The sequence below is a fragment of the Euleptes europaea genome, chromosome 5 (genome assembly GCF_029931775.1).
Source record: "Euleptes europaea isolate rEulEur1 chromosome 5, rEulEur1.hap1, whole genome shotgun sequence".
Taxonomy (NCBI): domain Eukaryota; kingdom Metazoa; phylum Chordata; class Lepidosauria; order Squamata; family Sphaerodactylidae; genus Euleptes; species Euleptes europaea.
Window position 1 is genome coordinate 20,827,701 of NC_079316.1, and position 18,590 is coordinate 20,846,290.

Consider the following 18,590-nt stretch of genomic DNA (forward strand, 5'->3'; position numbering starts at 1 on the left):
CTTTAGATCAGACAGTCCCCCACATTATATAACTGGACCCGCTTGCTGGGGAAGAAGAAGAAGAAGAAGAGTTGGTTTTCATATGCCTACTTTCTCTACCCCTTCAGGAATAATCAAACCGGTTTACAGTCACCTTCCCTCCCCGTCCCCGCGCAGACACCCTGTGAGGTAGGTGAGGCTGAGAGAGCTGTAAGAGAGCTGTGACTAGCCCAAGGTCAGCCAGCTGGCTTCATATGTAGGAGTGGGGAAACCAACCTGGTTCACCAGATTAACATGCACCTCTCAGGTGGAGGAGTGGGGAAACCAACCCGGTTCACCAGATTAGCATCCACCGCTCATGTGGAGGAGTGGGGAATCAAACCCGGTTCTCCAGATTAGAGTCCACAGCTCCAAACCACTGCTTTTAACCTCTACACCGCGCTGGCTCTCTCAGGCTCTGACACTGATGCAAAAGTGCTTACTTGAGAGTAAGGGAAGTTGCTTCTCAGGTGTGTCTTGGATCCACTGGGAGACACCGACCTAGCATCAAGAACAAGCGTCCTCATTCTCACACATCATCCCGTATGAGTTCAGATAGGAAGAAAGTGTCTCAGAGTAAGCCACAAATTGGGATTCCCCCCTCCCACTTTTCTCATCTGTGCCATGACTCAGTAGACGTCCTTAGGCAAATCACAATCTCTCAGCATCATCCTCAGTCGGCACTATGAGGGTAAAAAAATTGGTCTGCTGTACAGGCTCCTTGTAAGGATGGCAACAAAAATAATGCATGTGAACCATTTGGAATACTCTGGCCATTTATGCTTGGTAATTAGAAGCGTGTTCCAGGCTGAAGTGCCCTGCATATTTTTTTTTCATGCTGAACTGTCATTCAGGAAGTGACTGCGAAGCCAGCGCATACCTGCTTCGCATTTCTTAAGAGCCCCTTTAACGTGACCTTTTGTGTTTGCTCCACCCCCGCCTCAAAGAATCCCCTAAAGGAAGCATGCAAAATCACAGCCGTGCGTTAGCTATGCAAACGGCAATTGCTGATGGAAGGAATGAAGGAGCAGGCGAGTGGGGGGGGGTGGAATTTCTCCTTTCATGTCGGGACCGTGAATAGGCATTTTGAAGGGCGGATTTTTAAAAAGAGCTTTGAGCAAGCATCAAAATTGACCCTGCATAAATGGCCTCTAATTCACTACACCGATGCAAACTTTCATTATTATGACTACCAGACTGAAGCACTGCTTTTTGTAGTGTCCGAGAAAAGAGTTTTGGCCTGGACTCTGCAATCATTGGTTTCGGCCTGGACTCTGCAATCATCGACCAGGGAAAATGGGGTATTAAGTTGAAATAATAGATAAATAAATCATTATTTTTGTATATACGGGGCTGTCCACTTAGCAGGTGGCCCTCTGCCCACTTGAGCTTACAATACGAATTCCAACAGTGCAGGAAGACAACAAGGGGAAAACCGAGAAGGGAAGAAAGGGAGAAACGAAAGGCGTGAATGTGAGAAATGGAAATCTCTCTGATAACATCTCATCAGTGAATTTCAAATAGGTTTTTAATAGGTATATGGCCAGTTGTAAAACACTCGCTTACCGGTCTTCCAGGCAATAAACCACATATCTTTAAACGAAGTTAAGAGATCTTTCATCTAATGAAAGAGCAGGGAGCCAAGGGTATGGTAAGAACCTCCCCCTGCCCATCATGCATGCCACTCTTCTCCTTCTTTTACTAGATGCGGCTTATTTATTTACTTATACCCTGCCTCTCCCCCCCAGCGGTGAACCGAAGAGGCTGACCTCATTCTCCTCTCCTTTGTGTTATCCTCATGACAACCCTCAGAGGTAGGTTAGTCTGAGAGTGTGCTGCTGACCCAAGGTCACCCAGCAAGTCTCCATGGCAGAGCAGAGATTTGAACCTGGGTCTCCTATATCTTAGTCTAACTACTACGCCGCACTGGCTCTAATGTGGAGAACCGGGTTTGATTCTCCACTCCTCCACATGAGCGGCGGAGGCTAATCTGGTGAACCAGGTTGGTTTCCCCACTCCTACACATGAAGCCAGCTGGGTGACCTTGGGCTAGTCACACTCTCTCAGCCTCACCTACCTCACAAGGTGTCTGTTGTGGGGAGGGGAAGGGAAGGTGTTTGTAAGCCGGTTTGATTCTTCCTTAAGTGGCAGTCAGCATATAAAAACCAACTCTTTTTCTTCTTCTTCTTCGTTAACCTTCATACCAGCAAGTGATGATCAGGTGGGAAGGACCATGCATGGGGCCTCAAATGTTACGATCAGCACAGTGAAAGACGCCTTGAGCAGGAAGCTGGTGGTGTTGCCAAGGAAACTCGCACACAGAAAGCCAGTATGATGTAGTGTTACAGCCTTGGACTGTGTGGGTGTGTAAAGTGCCTTCAAGTCGCAGCCGACTTATGGCGACCCCTTTTGGGGTTTTCATGGCAAGAGACTAACAGAGGTGGTTTGCCTCTGCACAGCAACCCTGGTATTCCTTGGTGGTCTCCCATCCAAATACTAACCAGGGCTGACCCTGCAGTGCTTAGCTTCTGAGATCTGACGAGATCAGGCTAGCCTGGGCCATCCAGGTCAGGGCAGCCTTGGACTAGGACAGGAGAAATCGAGGTTCAGATCTCTAAAGGTAGTCCCCTGTGCAAACACCGAGTCATTACTGACCCCTGGGGTCTATACTCAGCTATAAAGCTCACTGGGCACCCTGGCCAGCCACAGGGCCAACGTACATCCTTGCAGTGCTGGGGACGATTGCTGTTTGTGTGTGAACATGCCACTGTCAAGCTGGTGCATGTTTTTGCACCAATAAGGCCACAGCCTAATGGAAAGGAAGAATTCTGTAGAATAAGGGTCTTCCTATAGTGTCATGTTGGGTCAGTTTGGGCTATTTAATTATTTTTCCTTTAAGCATTTATATGCTGCTTTCCCCCCGGTTGGGGGCCCAAAGTGGCTTACAATACAAAAAAGTGTGATCCCAATGGGGACTTGACACAAGCTGTGAGCTCCCCATGGAAAACCAATTATAAAGTACTGCAGGGGCCTGATTCAGATTAGGGCCATTGCCCAGGGGGGGACATTGGTTCCAGCCTTCCCCCTTGTGCTGTTATTCCAACCCAAAAGAGCCCCAGGGGGCATGTTTTGCCCCCTAGAGTGTCTGTATGTGCAGCCCCCTAATGGGGCCAATAACATGCCTGGGGCCATTTTTGGCTCAGGAAAAAGGCATGGGGAGAAGCCCCTCCTCCCCGTGCCATGGTCCTAATCCAAATTGGGTTCCCACAGGGAACTCGCAGCTGGCATGTGGCTGCAAGTCCCTCTGGCAATCACATGTTCAATGTTATATGTAGTTTTTGTCTCTGTGTCTCTGCGAGCAGGCCTTCCACCTAGCTCCAAGCTACAATCCTCAGGCTAAGAGCTGAAGGCCAAGAGCATGTGAAATGTCCCAGGTTGGAATCAAAAGCACATCTCTAAAGCAATCCTAGTCATACTGACTTAGAAGTAAGTCTGGCCAATGGTTTATTCTGACACACTTCAAAAGATTAGAGGGGCTCGATCTTCTGTGTGAAAAACCCCCTGGGGCTGTTCCACACACTATTCAGAGGCAACCTAGGCTGAGCATCTAGGTGATTTCACTCAAGGAGTGACAGAATAACTACTAGGGTTGCCAACCTCCAGGTAGTAGCTGGAGATCTCCTGCTATTACAACTGATCTCCAGCCGATAAGAGATCAGTTCCCCTGGAGAAAATGGCCGCTTTGGCAATTGGACTCTATGGCACTGAAGTCCCTCCCCTCCCCAAACCTCTCCCTCCTCAGGCTCCACCCAAATAACCTGCCACTGGTTGCAGACCTGGCAACCCTAATAAATACCACCACCACCCCGTGACAAATGCATAGATGGATTTGTGGCATCCATGCTGTCTGTCTGTTTTCGAGGTACATTTAAAACATCTTTTACAAAATAGGATCTCACCTGGAGAACCATAGCGCCCCCCCCCCATATTTCTCTCCTTACCTACCAGCATGATAACAAACTCAGCCAACCTCTCAGCCAACCTCCTATGAAGCTGAGAAAGGAAGATGGGAGAGAAGAAGAGGAGTTGGTTTTTATATGCCGACTTTCTCTACCACTTAAGGAAGAATCAAACCGGCTTACAATCACCTTCTCCTCCCCCACAACAGACACCCTGTGAGGTGGGTGGGGCTGAGAGAGCTGTGACTAGCCCAAGGTTACCCAGCAGGCTTCATGTGTAGGAATGGGGACATGAACGCATGAAGCTGCCTTATACTGAATCAGACCCTTGGTCCACTCAGTATTGTCCACTCAGACTGGCAGCAGTTCTCCACGGTCTCAGGCAGGGGCCTTTCACATCACCTACTTGCCCAGTCCCTTTAACTCAGTGGTTCCCAACCTTTTTTTGACCAGGGACCACTAGGACTTTTTTGTTCGGTGCAGGGACCCCAAGGTTCAAAATAAAAATTCCGGGAATTTGAAAATAAACTTTAATCATAACTGTTAGTTAAACATTAAACTTAGAATAATATTTGAATATATATATATATTTATAATAGAGAACTTTTAATTGAAAATATTAATTTATTATGAGTTTATAACTTTGTTTCGCGGACCTTAATTTAGTTCTCGCGGACCCCTGGGGGTCCATGGACCCCTGGTTGGGAACCAGTGCTTTAACTGGAGATGCCGGGGATTGAACCTGGGACCCTTCTGCATGCCAAGCAAAGGCTTTACCGCTGAGCCAGGGCCCCATCCCAAATCCAGTTCCACCAGAAGAGCCTCCGCCGCTCATGTGGAGGAGCGGGGAATCGAGGCCGGTGGTCCAGATCCGAGGCCACCGCTCTTAACCACTACACCATGCCGGCAAACCTGGCGAAGAAACAAGTCCTTCCGAGAGTTCCTGCGGGTTGCAACCCGACTCTCTACCGAAAGCGGTAGCAAAGCTCTCCTCGGCGTGAACGGCTCTGGATTGCACCCCCGGGGAGCAGCAGCAGCAGGCTGGCGTCCGGCGAGGACGGGGGAAAGTGCCTTTCACACCGGCGCGCGACGCCATCTACCGGCCAGGCGCCGCAAGCACGCCCCGCTCCCCATCCTCGCTTCCAGAACCAGGCAAAGAACCGAGCGTTTGTGCAAAGGGGCGCCTAACTTCCGCATCCCCATTGAGGCAGCGCTTGCCCCAACAACGACACGCACACTTTTGTGTGTTTCTCACACACGCACCGCCCAGCCGCCGCCGTTTCTTTCTTTCTCGCCGCGGCTTTGTTGGCCAAAAGGAAAGAGAAGGAGAGGGGAGGGGCTGCGGCTCAGTGGCAGAGCATCTGCTTGGCATGCAGGAGGTCCCAGGTGCAGCCCCCGGCATCTCCAGTTAAGACCTTTGTCTCTTGAAAGCTTGTGCCCCCAAATCTCACTTCTGACACATTACTTTAGGGAGGGGCTGTGGCTCAGTACTGGAGCATCTGCAGAAGGTCCCAGGTTCTATCTCCGGCATCTTCAGTTAAAGGGACCAGGCAGGTAGGTGATGTGAAAGACCTCTGCCTGCCTGGAGAGCCGCTGCCGGCCTGAGTAGACCATACTGACTTTGATGGACCCAGGGTCTGGTTCGGTATAAGGCAGCTTCATGTGCTCGGAAGGTGCGGCGGCCAAGGAAGCTCCGTCTCCGCGCCGGGCTCTCGAGCCATCGGTTTCCCAGATTACTTGTATTTAATACACAATGCATCATAAAACAAATCCCTCATCCTGACAGGGAGAAAATAGAACAGCTCATGGGCTGGAGCGGCTCCAATTTATGGCTAAATTTAAAAGGGGGGGAGGGGGAAGGAGGAGAGGGGGGGCCGGACCGAACCCGGGCAGGGAGCGCAATCGGGGGGCGGGGGGCAGAGATCCCCAAACTCTGGAGGTTCCCGGGACGCCGCCTCCTCTCCACCGAGGGGGTTTCCGGCCCTTGCTCGGTCTGCGACCGCTGGGCGCGGGGGTCGCTTTCTCCGCCTCCCCTCCCCGTCCGGGAACAATGGCCATTATCTGAAATAACAGTTCAATGTCCCAGATAACAGACCTCGGAGACGAATTCATCATCATCTTGGGTCGCTTTCCTCCGAGGCTCCCGCTGACCCCTTTCCCTCCCCCCCCCCACCCTCCTTCCAGCCCTAATCTAGATTTGCGCTTTTTGCAAAGTTGAGTGGCACTTAGGATCGGACGCTGAGTGACAAGAGTTTAGGGGCCCCTCCTTGAGACGCGTGGGCGGGCAAAGGGTTTTGTAGGACGGAGAGACCCACACAACCCACATTTGCCCCGTCCCTTTCTCGCTTGGTCCTCTTCTTTTCATGTTCGGAGCTCATTTTGGTGTGCCTACGCCACTCCGGTTTCTTTCAAGGGTTCCGTATCTGGGCTGCCTTGCTGTTGCGCGCACCTTTGGGGCCACCTTACCCCGGTTTACCGCTTCGCATTACGGAGGGCTAGATTTCAAACGCAGCTCTCGGAAGACAGTGCCCATTTATGCATGGGATTTGTTGCTCTCTGGATGCGCGTTTCCCCCATCCGAGTTCGTAAAACTCTGCAGGAGGGTTTATTTTTGGGTTCTGAGAATTTGGGTGGGGAAAATGTGCGTCTCGAGAGCGGCGAATCCAAGTCAAACCCTCCCATGCATAAAGGGCCAGTGTCGCCAGCTAATGCTTGCAAGGGAGCGGGGGTAGGGGGAGAGAGAGAGATCCGGCCCTAAATTAATCCGATCTCTACACCCCACTTTCAGTCACCGGTGCATTTCAAATATAGATGAGTCGAGCTCCCCACTTCTCTTTAAATGCCGTTTTATGTTCCGAATGCGTCTCAAAAAGATCATTTCCGGCAAATTGTCTCAAGCATGCCTTTGTAAGGTTGCATCAGCAACCTGCCCGATTTAAAACCCTGTGCCAGAAATGCGCAAACAAAATCTCATCACTCAAAGGGTGCTGACTCCAGTTCTTCCAGTGATGTTATTTGCACCAAACCCGTTGCTCGTATTCTGTTTTCTTTCTTTTTTTTAATGTTTTATGAATATTTTAAAATCGGTGGCGAGGAAAGGCCGCTCGTTCGCTGGGGTCCCTATCTAGGTGGGGAAATTATAATGAAACGCCGACCAGCAAAATGTAACCTTCTAGTCATCTGTCTTTTGCCTGGAGGGGGGGGGGGAAATACTCACTCTGGGTGTATATGTATATTTAAAACCACTATACAAATATACTCCAGGTCGCACGCGATCCATTTGGCCAATCGCTCTTGATTTTTTGTTTTTTTAAAAGAAAGCAGTTATTAACGTTCTCAATTTTGTCTCAGTTCCTTATTGCTACCGCTGCTTTAAAAAAAAAAAAACCCAAAAAAGCCGCTGGTTTGTATAAAGCTTCTCTTAAATAAAGGTGTCCCCAGATCAAGTGCGTGTGCGCGCGCGAGACGCAAAATCAAATAGGAGTCCACTTTCTAAAGTCGCGCTCGAGAGAAGGGGGGGGGGTCTTTCCCACCTCCGCCTTGACCCTGCTCTGGGAAAGCCAAAAGTGATGGAGGGGGACTCAAAACAAAAAAACCTCCCTCCCCTCGGAGATCTGCCTCATTGGCCGGCCGGGATGGCAGGGATGAAATGGACATGGTTCAAGGCGACTGGCGCGCATCCGTAATCAGCCCGGCCCGGCCGGCGCTTCTGTCGGGGCGACCTTCGAGTGACCTCTCTCGCCGGAGGAGGCGGCTGTCACTTTAAAAACGGGCTGAAAGGGGAGAGCCCCTGTCTGGCTTCCGATCGCTTGTGTGTGTGCAGGCAAAAAAGGGGTGGGTGGGAGAAGAGGTGGGGAGGGGAACAGATACCTCTTCTGGGAGCCCCCCCCCCATACAGACACCCTCCGCCTTCTCTCTTAGCCCACTCCTCCGTCCCCTCCTCTCCACGGCTGGCCGGATAGATGCTTCTCATTAAAGAGACAGTCCCTGCAAACAGAAACGCTCGGCTTTTGCTTCCTCGCGGGTGGGGTGGGGTGGGGAGGGAGCGGGGCTTTGCAAGGAGGGGGGCCGCCCCTTTCTTTCACTCCCCCCCCCAGGGTCTGCGATTGGGAAAAGAGCTCTTAGGACAGGGCTTTGAAGAGGCGTGCAGCTTGCGGGGGGGGGGGGAGACTTGCCTCTCTGTGCTGATACACACCCACTGCCCCCCCCCCTTCCACTCCTCCCTTGTGATCAAGCAGCGGAGAGAAGAGCAAAAGGAAGTTTCTCTCTCTCTCTCTCTCTCTCTTCCCCCCCCCCCAAGAACTTTTTTCTTCTTGACGCAACCCGCACACGCCGCCAACTCCCCCCCCCCAGGCATCCGGAGGGCAAGCGAGGCGAGGGGAAGACATTAACGCGCCATCTCCCCCCAATCAATGGGGGACAATTAAAGCCGCCGCCGCGCCTCCTGGCCCCCCGCCCCGCCGCAGCATCAGCACCGGCCGGCCTTCTTCGCGATGGGGGGGGAGACCTCCTAACCCCCCCCCCCCGATTCCTCCTCCCCGAAGACCCGGCGAAGTTTTCAAGCGAGGAAAGTTCGTCTCTCACTCCCCCCCCCCCATGCCGGAGAAGGAAATCGGACGCTCCGAGAGGCAAGTCGGGAAGCCCACCCTGCGGGGCTCCGCCGGGTTCCCGAGGCACTCTTCTCTGCGGAGCGGCGGCCGAGGAGCTTGGGGCGTGGGGGGCGTGCGTGCGGACGGGCGGGGGTGGCGCTGGAAGATCGCCTCTTCTCGAGACGTCGCTGGCAGCTGCTTGAAGGATTGATTGCCTTGGAGACCCCCCCCCTTTTTTTTTTGGCAAGTTTTGCCCAACAACCCCCCCCTCTCTCCTCAAGAAGATTTTTGTTTTGTTTTTTCTGGAGGGGGGGAAATACAGCGGACCTGATGATTCCACCTAGGCAAGGTAAGATGAGCCGCTGCCAGACGATCGCCGGAGCCCAACGAGTCATAGCAACCCCAAAGGGCGCGTGGACACGTTCCCCTCTCCCTCCCTCCCTCCCTCTCTCCTCTTCCTGGGTCCCCCGTGCAGATTTCACAGGCGACGAAACTGACCAAAGCTCGTCCGTCTCTTTACCCCTCCCTCGCCCCGCTCCAATCGCCCCAAAGTTCATGATCTGTAGCCTGCAGGGCGACTGTCTGTGGGGCCGGGGGAGAAGGCGACGGGAGAGGTGCGTGTTTAGGGGAGGGGGCGGTCTGTCCATCTGTCCCGGGAAAGGTGCTGCTTGCTCGGATCTAGAATCCTTCCAGATCAAGCCCGCTTAGATGGGGGCCCGGGTACTTTACCAAACTGCCTACTCTCAGTAAATTGGGGGGGGGGGTGCAGAAAGAAAGAGAAGCTGCAATTGCAAGTTGATATATTTTGCGAGTTCATATCTATATATATCTATATATATCTATATATATCTATATATCTATATCTATATCTATATATATATATCATTATATCTATCTATATCTATCTATCTATCTATCTATCTATCTATATATATATATATATCATTATATCTCTATATATATATATAGATAGATAGATAATTATTATATATTATATATATAGCATTATTGTAGCAATTATTCTTAAAACAAAGGAATTAAAAGGTAGCCAAGCGCTGACACCGTTGTCCTTTTAAACTTTTGCTTTAAGTATATTTGAGGAGGCAGGCCGGGCTTGGGAACTTTTGCCTGCTTCAATTCCCCGGAGGGAGGATGGGATGGGTTTTATTGAACCTTCCAAGGCCATTTATGCATGGGAGGTTTTGCCTTGGATTTGCTGCTCTGTAGGTGCACATTTCCCCCCATCTGCATTCTCACAACTCAAAAATAACGCCCCCCCTCCCCGTGTAGAGTTTTGAGCATTCAGATGGGGGGGGGGGAGAATGTGCACCTAGAAAGTGGCAAATCCAAGGCCAAACCTCCCATGCATCAATGGCCTGAGAGAAATCAACATGCGTTTATGACACACGCCGGCGCGGCTCACAAAAAAGCATATCTATCCTTGACATCATGTTGGGTGGGAGAGAAGGAGAAGTGAAATGTACTGGGGCAGGGGACTCACTTTCCACCCCCACCCCCACCCCCAAATCGCATCAAGAAATGACCAAAGCCCGGCGGCTGAAAAGAAAGGGGGTGGCGGACAAAAACTCTGGACTTGAACTTTACACTTCAGTTGCTGGATTAATTCACCAGTGACACTTGGAGTCCAAAGGAAGTGAAGGAGAGCAGGGATTCTAGAAAGGCTTGAAGTCTCAAGACTCTTTCCTCCCTGCTCTCCACGTGTCTCTTCTCCACCCCACCCCCAATTTTCCAGGATTGATTAATATACCTTCTGGACCTTGAATGGCGATCTCTTAGTAAATTCTTGGAGAGAGAAAAGGGGTCAAAGGGTGTGCGGAGAGGGGAGGGCGAAGGCTTCCAGTCCTGATCCACCCTGCTTTTCTCTTTTGAAATTCAGGAGAGGGCCCAAACCAGGCCGGATCTGGCTTTCTTTCTTTACCATGTGTCGCAACTTTAATGCCTTTTTATATTATATATTTTAACGTTTGTTTGTTTTTATTTCTGGCGACCCGGTGGGTGGATGAGGTTATGCAGGTCAAGAATAGTTTCGCTTATGCCCTGCGCAAACTCTCACCAGTCAACTTTTCCCTTGATGAACACTGAAGTCACTCCCCAGACCGTTCACACAGTTTGCACGTGTAGCGGCTCCAAACTCCTGGGTTAATGAAATCGACTTTGAAGTGATTTTTCCCCTGGCAGTTTCCCTTTTCCCCATTCATGCAGCGGGTAAAACAAAACTGGACAGCATTTTTCGTTTGCTCTTGTAAAGTGCTTGCTGGTTAACAAAACAAAACAGAAAGCAGGTTTTTTTTTTTTTTAGTGCCTCTTACCTTTTGCCTTCTCCTGCGTCCTTTTGAAAGATGTTTCTGGGGAGTTAATGATCTAATAATGCTGCTGGGTGGTTTACCTGGACCCTGTGTTAAACCTCCTTTAAGCCTATGGAAATACACCCTCCAATTTTTGACTTGAACCTTCAGGTGGATCTAGAGAAAGCAGTTTTTCCCACTGGGTTCATTTAATTCCAGATTCAGAGCTGGTAGACCAAATTGTTTAGTCTTTCATAGGCAACTTCCTTTAGGTTTTCATTAACTTAAATGGTAAATAGTACCCAGATTTCTAAGGTGTTCAATATGGAGGCCAAAGGTTATCTGGAAATATACTCTGTGGCCCCCCCCCCATTCCTTTTTTACACATATACAGGACAGTTTTATGAAAGTTTCCACTACCAACCAGTTAATATGTTTTCTACGCAAAATACTTCCCTTTGGGAGATTATTAAAATGTATATTTTTGACCTGCTTGACTGCAATCTTAGGTTAGCCCTGGACTCAGAAAAATTCTGATAGTGACTCACATGTATAACAATTAGACATTTCTCACAGTATTCTTACAGTATGTGCTTTTCCAAGCAAGTTTTTTCATTATCAACATAACCAAAACGTTTTCAGGACACTTGCCAAACAGTGCCGTATTTTGAACAAGTGTTTGTATTTTGTTTCATTTATTTTCTTTGGTGTGGCATAAAAGGGGACCTATTATTATTATCCAAACGCCGCAATTTGCTCTGATTAAAGAAGCATGATTCGAACATTGCATGCGAATGGGATAAACAGAACGTTAGAGGGAAGATTAATGCCTCGAAACCTAAACTTTATTTAGCGGGTAGAATTTTGAAAAGGGAAAAGCCTCATTAAACAGAGTACGCACGCTCACGCACAAAGTGCTAAAAGACCCTGCAGATGAAAGGCATCTATTTCCTGATAAAAACTTCAGGTTTTATGAAAACAGTTCAAATCACAATTTTATTATCATTATTTTGCATAGCAGGGAAGCCACATGTTTGCCTCCATGAAATGCTCACATAGCTCACCATTCCACAGCTTTTTTGAATCTGGAGAAACATGTTTTGAGGAGGGCCTGCTTCCAGCAGATTGATGGTTACTTTAATTAGCAGGTTTGTTGGATCTAATCAGGGTTTTTTTTTTTTTTTTTGGCTGAACTCATTGGAGAAACATATTTTGCCATAAAACAAGCTTGGTCCGTTTGATTATTTGAAGAGCTGTGATTTGTCTATTCATAAATGTGGCACCACCGGACCCTCCCTCCCCCCAAACCCAATTTATTGTTTTGTATTCTTTTCTTTCTAGATCTTGGATGAGTATTACAATGTGAAATTCTGCATTGATGCCAGTCAGCCAGATGTAGGAAACTGGCTGAAGTATATCCGATTTGCTGGATGCTTTACTCAGCCCAACCTTGTTGCATGTCAAATAAGCAATCAGGTATGTAGTGAACATTTTGGGGGGCTTACTTTTAAGATCTTTATGATGTCCTTGGGAGAATATCAAAATAGCAGCCAACTGGTGTGGCCTGTTTGCTATATAAAACGCAGAAGTAAGAAGCGGAACAGGGGGAGCTGCTGTTAATATTTTTTAGCACACAGCAAGAGATTCTCCTAATCCTGCACCCACCCACCCACCCCCGGTTATCCTTTTCATACCTTTTATGTCCAGAGTGAGGCATATTCTAAATATCCTTCATACCTCTCTGCAACACATTTCCCCATCTTCTCATATTTTCAAGCTTGTTTTAAATGGGATGTCTAATTCTCAGTTTAAAACGTCACCGAAACCCTGTTTGTTTTAAAATGTCAATGTAAAAAAAATGTCCAGAATATGCCATGTGTCAGCTTCCTATGGATATTCAAGCCCATTTTTCCAGTGGTTGCACTTATTAACATTTCCTTTCTGAAAATTATTACCCTTTCTTCCCCTCAATAATTTACAGCTGCATTAGAAAGTTCCATTTGTATAGGAACAGGATACTTATTACACTTGTTTGCTTTTGAAACCACTTTTGGGATGGAGCTAGAGAAATTACCGAGGGTTCCCCCCCCCCCCCATGCTTTGAAATGACCTCACGCTGCTTCACTTTTTTATCTGCACCAATTTGTGAATATGAGCTTAACTTGTAAATATCCTATCAATGCAGTGGCAGGAACTTTTAAAGTTAAGGGAGCTCCGTTAAAGATATGAGGGTTGCTGGATATCAGCAACCGAACCGTACCACGTGAAAGCTGCCGAAGCAGTGACGGATGAATTGTCCTTTTTGTACATTACATTGTTTCATATTAATAAAAGCATAGCTGTTGGTCATTATTATAACCACCCTGCCCCCCTTTCACTGTATAATTAAATCAACCAGGCTTTAAAGATTATGTTTAGCTATTTTAATTACACTGACATGATGGAGGAGGGGGTCCTCAAAGCTTCAACCAGAAACGACCATTTTCAGTCTAATTCTTTTCATCTATATATTCAGTTTCACACTCTCTGACATTTGTAATGTTTCCCGGTGTTTACCTCAAACGAGACAGCTGGCGTTTGCAAAGCTAAATGAAACAAGCAACATTTTAAAAAAAAAATGGTGGACAGGTATCTTTCCAGCACTGACCTTTTAAAGTGTTGTGTTGAACGTATCGAAAGGCCGAGCAAACAGAAGCATCGGGCCCTATTGGTTGTTGTCCCCCCCCCCACCCTTGTCGAGCACATGGTTCAAGTAAAGAAGTAATAAAGGCCATTAGCAAATGAAATATACATTCCTAAAGTTGCAGTCTGGTCGGTAAAGAAAAATGATCCATCCTGAGATTGTGCAGCCGCTTGCAGAAAGGAAATGACAGCGTTGTGCTCAATTTATTTTTACATATAGTAAAGCTGGGCTGGGGGAGGGTAGGGGAGAAGAGAGTGAATTTTAGTAAATAAATCCAAGTGGATATACGGGAGAAATCTTGACATTGTTCTAAAAATAATGATATGTATGCCAGACGGAAAGATAAATACATTTGGAAAATGCAATGCTCGCTCAAACGTATGCACAGTGCTTGGAACGATCATCAGGGAAATAGTTACCTTTCCAATGTTTACATTTTTTACATTTGGTAATGGCACCTGAGCTCCTGCCAATATCCTTTAAAAAAAAAGTCATTGGAGACTTATTTATTTTTGTGTCGTTTGCGGCTCTGTATTTATATAACTGATTGTTCTTCAGTTCTGTAAATCAAAAATTAGTTGCCCTTTATGTAGAACATTGCCCAAGGTATGTTGGGAGCAACAAAAACAGGCATCTGCCAATATGGTTATTATGCCAATAAAGGTTCATGTATGTATGTAACAAAAACAGGCAGATAGTCTCTCTGTAAGCAGTCAACACACACGTAGACATTTATATATTTTCCATATATAGCATGGAACACATGTTAACTGGAAGTTTTTCCAAGTAAAACATGCTTAGGGTCAGGGTACATGCTGGTTAATGTCACTTTGTGCCTTGAAACAGAATGACTTTCCCTACAGTTAGCTCTTCCTACAATATTCTCGTCTAAACTTGGGAGAGGCGATAGTAAACTAAGACAGACCAAGCTGACATTATGTGCTCAAATGTGTGTGTGTATACACAGAGTAAGGATGGCCACGTCGAGCTGGAAAGGGTGCATTTTTCTTGGAGTGACACATATGGGTGTGATCTTTGTCTGGGTTATAGGTCTCCCTGTCCACCGCCCGAACAGTACAATCCGAAGCAGAGCTGCCACCCTTCCAAATCCACTGAAGTCCATGGGTTTAGAAAGATGGTAACTGTGTTTAGGATTGTGCTGTCAGTTGGCATTCAGGTGGAGGGAACACATCTGGACTTTGCAGACTCTTAGAAAGAGATTAATTTGTATTTCAGGAGAGTCTAAGTGAAGCTTAATAATGAGAGAGGCCGTGCAGCTCAGTGCGAGGTGAACACAGCGTTTGCCAGTTCTGTTGTTTCGCTCTGTTTCTTCGTAAGGAATAAGGGCAAATGAGTCCTACGCATCACGTAACCGAACGCCCACATTGACTTGAGATATTATTAACTGCTGGGGCCGAGGACAGAGATACTTGATCAGCAGTAACCGTGTTAACCTCTAATTACCTCCTCTCACCTGTAAAATTCACAAGCAAACACAGAAAGGGAGCTGCTGCCTGCCGGATGAACCAGAGGTTTGAGCTCACCTTTAGAGTGCTGGAAATGAGAGACAGGTATGACCCCATGACTCCATCCTCTGTGAGCTAGCCAAGACGTTTAGCAAAGCCTTTATCATTTAACGGCCAGAGAAAGAAAACAACTTTTGTTGTTGCCTATTCTTAAGTCCTCTTTTTTTCTTTCTTTTTTTGGCAAAACCCTTTGCTTCCCTTCCACTGTCACCTCTCCCCCCCCCCCACCCGATTTCTTGTCTGAGGTCAGATTTCATCACTTTGGACCAACTTTACAAAAGGCCCAAGTTCCTTCTTATTACTATATAAACAAGCCTTACTAAGATGTACAACTCAGGAATAATGGGATGCAGTCAAAACATGTATACCGAGAGCTGATCAGATTTCATTTGATTGGAAGTGGAGAAGGACTTTTAAAGACTGGTTGGGGATAACTTCTCTCCCCTTCCCCCCCCCCCATAAAGTTGATCTAGAATTTCTCAGCGTTGTCCTATTATCTCCTGTCATGTTTAATAAGTCTTAAAAGTGTGTAATTCAAGCTGTTTGCAAATAATGAATTCCAAATATCAGTCTCTTGCCTGGTTCCCCCTCCCATTTTGAACCAGGGTACCGGCATTCCTCAGCACTCTGAGGGATCTTGTCACCCAAGTTTCAATGGAATGCAGTTTGCACTATAAAATCAGTTTAGACTTGATAGCAGCTTTAGCAAAGTTGTTAGAAGTTTCTTATTCTGAGCTGGGAGAGGTCTGTGTCTGCCTTTGCGCACTCGCCAGTACATTCGATACCTGGTTCCCCCTCTCCCCGCCCCCAGTACATGTACTAGTTGTTGGTCTGTAACAACTTCACTTCTACTGCAAGAGCATGTACTTCACATAGTTCTACTTGGTGGACAGAATGTGTGTTCTTCATTAATGGCTGCAGGTATTTTATTGGTATATTCTGAATGTTAAGATTTGGAAAACCGGAGTGTTGAAGAGCCAGGCCCAGGAAGAAGGTATACCCTTGTAGCAATCTAATTGTAAAAAGGCACGCTTTCCAGATGGTAGTGAAGTGTATATTGTTTTATGTTAAGGTATTTGGAATTCTCAGGGGGAGCAGGGCTTTAAGCTCACCTCATAGAAGCAGGCAGCTTATACTGCTTTGCAGTACATCAGCTCTTTTTTCATTAGCTGTAAAACAGGTGTACCTGTTTTGATCCGGCAGTTGTTATAGGGTACCTACGATGTGGATGGTTAAAATCCAAAAGTGTACACAAAAAAGAACTGGAGGCCAAACTGAAAACGAGAAAAATTTAATTGCAGCAAAGAATGTCGAGCAGCTTTGCACGTTTATGAGGAGGCAAGTCCCTCTCCGTTCAGTGAGTCTTACTCCCAGGTAAGGGAGGTTGGTGTAACAACTGTAGCCAATTAATTTTGAAAGACTGTGGTATGTTCCACATGCATATAAAGTAAGCCATCAACTTTAAAAAACAAGCAAACCTAGACCGTGTATTGTGCTTTTTAGGTATTAAAATCATATGTGTTAAAAGAACAAATTTCTTCATATGGTAGAGAATTATTAAAATACCATGCTTATCAGAATTAGAATATTATAATGTTTTTTCCCTGCTTGTATTACAAAATACTACCTGAACCATTTATATTCGGCTGAGAATCATTGCAGTATGAGCATAGTTCCAGTTGGTGTAATGTAGCTTTTTAAAACTGCAACGAATTTCCTCTCTCTCCATCCTCTACAGAATTCATAGAATGAGCAAGTCCAATGTGCCCGTAAGCATTTCCTAAGTTTCAAAATGTTGTTGCTCTCTTCTTACGCACACCGAGTTGATTTAAGGAATGATTTTTTAATTTTTTTAAGGTACATTGAAGTTAAGCTTGGGAAACAGGTGATCAGTAAGCTTATATTTATACCCATAAACTCTGTTTATATTCAACCTCATCCGCAAATCTAAGAAGTAAAATTGCTTGGATTTAAACAGGTTTAAGCCCCAATCCTAAACATATTTACCTGGACATCAGTGCTGTTGACTTTAGTGGCATTTACTGGTACACAATGGCTCAAATCCAAAACAGCCAAGCACCTTTAAACCCATTTACTTCAGTGTGCTTAAAGATGTCCAACTCTGGTGTAGGATTTGAAAACAAACTGGGTGAAATCTGAACTGAGTGGTTTAACTCATTTTCGGGTTAGGCTGAGGGCTGACCTCCAGACAGGGCCACTTCGTCCAGTAAGCCTACTCAGGAGTAAGTAGAGTGTGTGGGGTGACCCCCACCCACCCACCCCCGCATTATTCTGGAGAATAACCTGACTCAACTTCCATGAAAATTGATAAAAGATTTCGTACTTGCTTTAGGTGCTAGTCAGTGGGAAAATGGCAAATGTCTAGTCGTAAGGTGGTTACTTAACAGGTTGTCCCTTTCCCTTAAATCACTTGGAAGTCATGCTTTGCTTTAAAGGTGAAGATAGTCCCCTGTGCAAGAACCAGGTCATTACTGACCCATGGGGTGAAGTCACATCATGACGTTTACTAGGCAGACTGGGTTTACTGGCTGGTTTGACATTGCCTTCCCCAGTCTACAATTTACCTCCAGCAAGCTGGATACCCATGCTTTGCTAGCTCAATGAAAATACTTTACAGACATCTGTGTTACTGAGCAGGTCCAAAATCATTTGGAAGAGGGGTGGGCAACATGAAGACTCAGAGCTGCACCTGGCCTATCATGCCCCCACCTATGTTTCCCCAGGCCAGGGAATCATTTGGAAGCACACCTGGAAGCCAATTGTTTTAGGGGGAAGGAGGGGGGCATATTTTCCAGATGTGGGCTGGCTCTTGGCCGCAGGCTTGACATCGCTCATCCTTGGTCCTGTCCTGAGATGGCCTGAAAGAGGGGAAAGGGTTTTAGCTGAAATCCGCAGTTGCTGGAAATCTTGCCAGTGTTCACCGAGAGACGTAGCCAGTGAGCCTTTAAGAAGCACAACCAGACAAACGTGCCGTTCCCTCTAAGTGAAAAGAAATTTGTTGATGGGAGATTATCAAATAATCTTTGCAAGCATTTAAGAAATAATAGAGGGGATTAACAATGCCTACAGTGAAAATGCTAAGCTGTAATTCACTTAGTGGTTTTTGCCAACTCTCTCTCTCATAAGGTTCCCCCCCCCCCAACACACACACCTTTTTTAAAAAAGCACTAAGATAGCAGGGAGAAATTCACCTTGATTCCACATAAGGTACTATATTGATTGATTACTTAATAAAGTCTTTCAAGAATATCTTGCAGTCAGTCGAATGTCTGCTTTGGTAACTTTGGCTTTCCTTTCCTTTATTCCATTCTTTATGCTCGTGGACCAACAGGTCATGAGCAAAACAAATTCAATACATTCAATAATACATAAATAACCAAACATACAAAAATATAATATCTAAACAGTACAGTTAAAATGAGGTATCATTAAAAACCATAGGTAAAATTGTTGCCACAGCGAGGGTTACATTTGGATCAGTATCAGCC

At 46.7% G+C, this 18,590-nt stretch overlaps 1 protein-coding gene across 12 annotated transcripts in view; it reads left to right on the forward strand.

The window, feature by feature from the left end:
- The window catches only part of MECOM (MDS1 and EVI1 complex locus), a 337,790-nt gene that overhangs the window by 234,059 nt on the left and 85,141 nt on the right, over window positions 1–18,590 (forward strand). For all 12 annotated transcript variants that reach the window (XM_056849692.1, XM_056849695.1, XM_056849697.1 and 9 more), the window contains one exon: window positions 12,214–12,348. The gene's annotated coding sequence lies outside the window, so the exon portion shown is untranslated. Of the gene's footprint in view, window positions 1–12,213; window positions 12,349–18,590 lie in introns of those variants that run through there.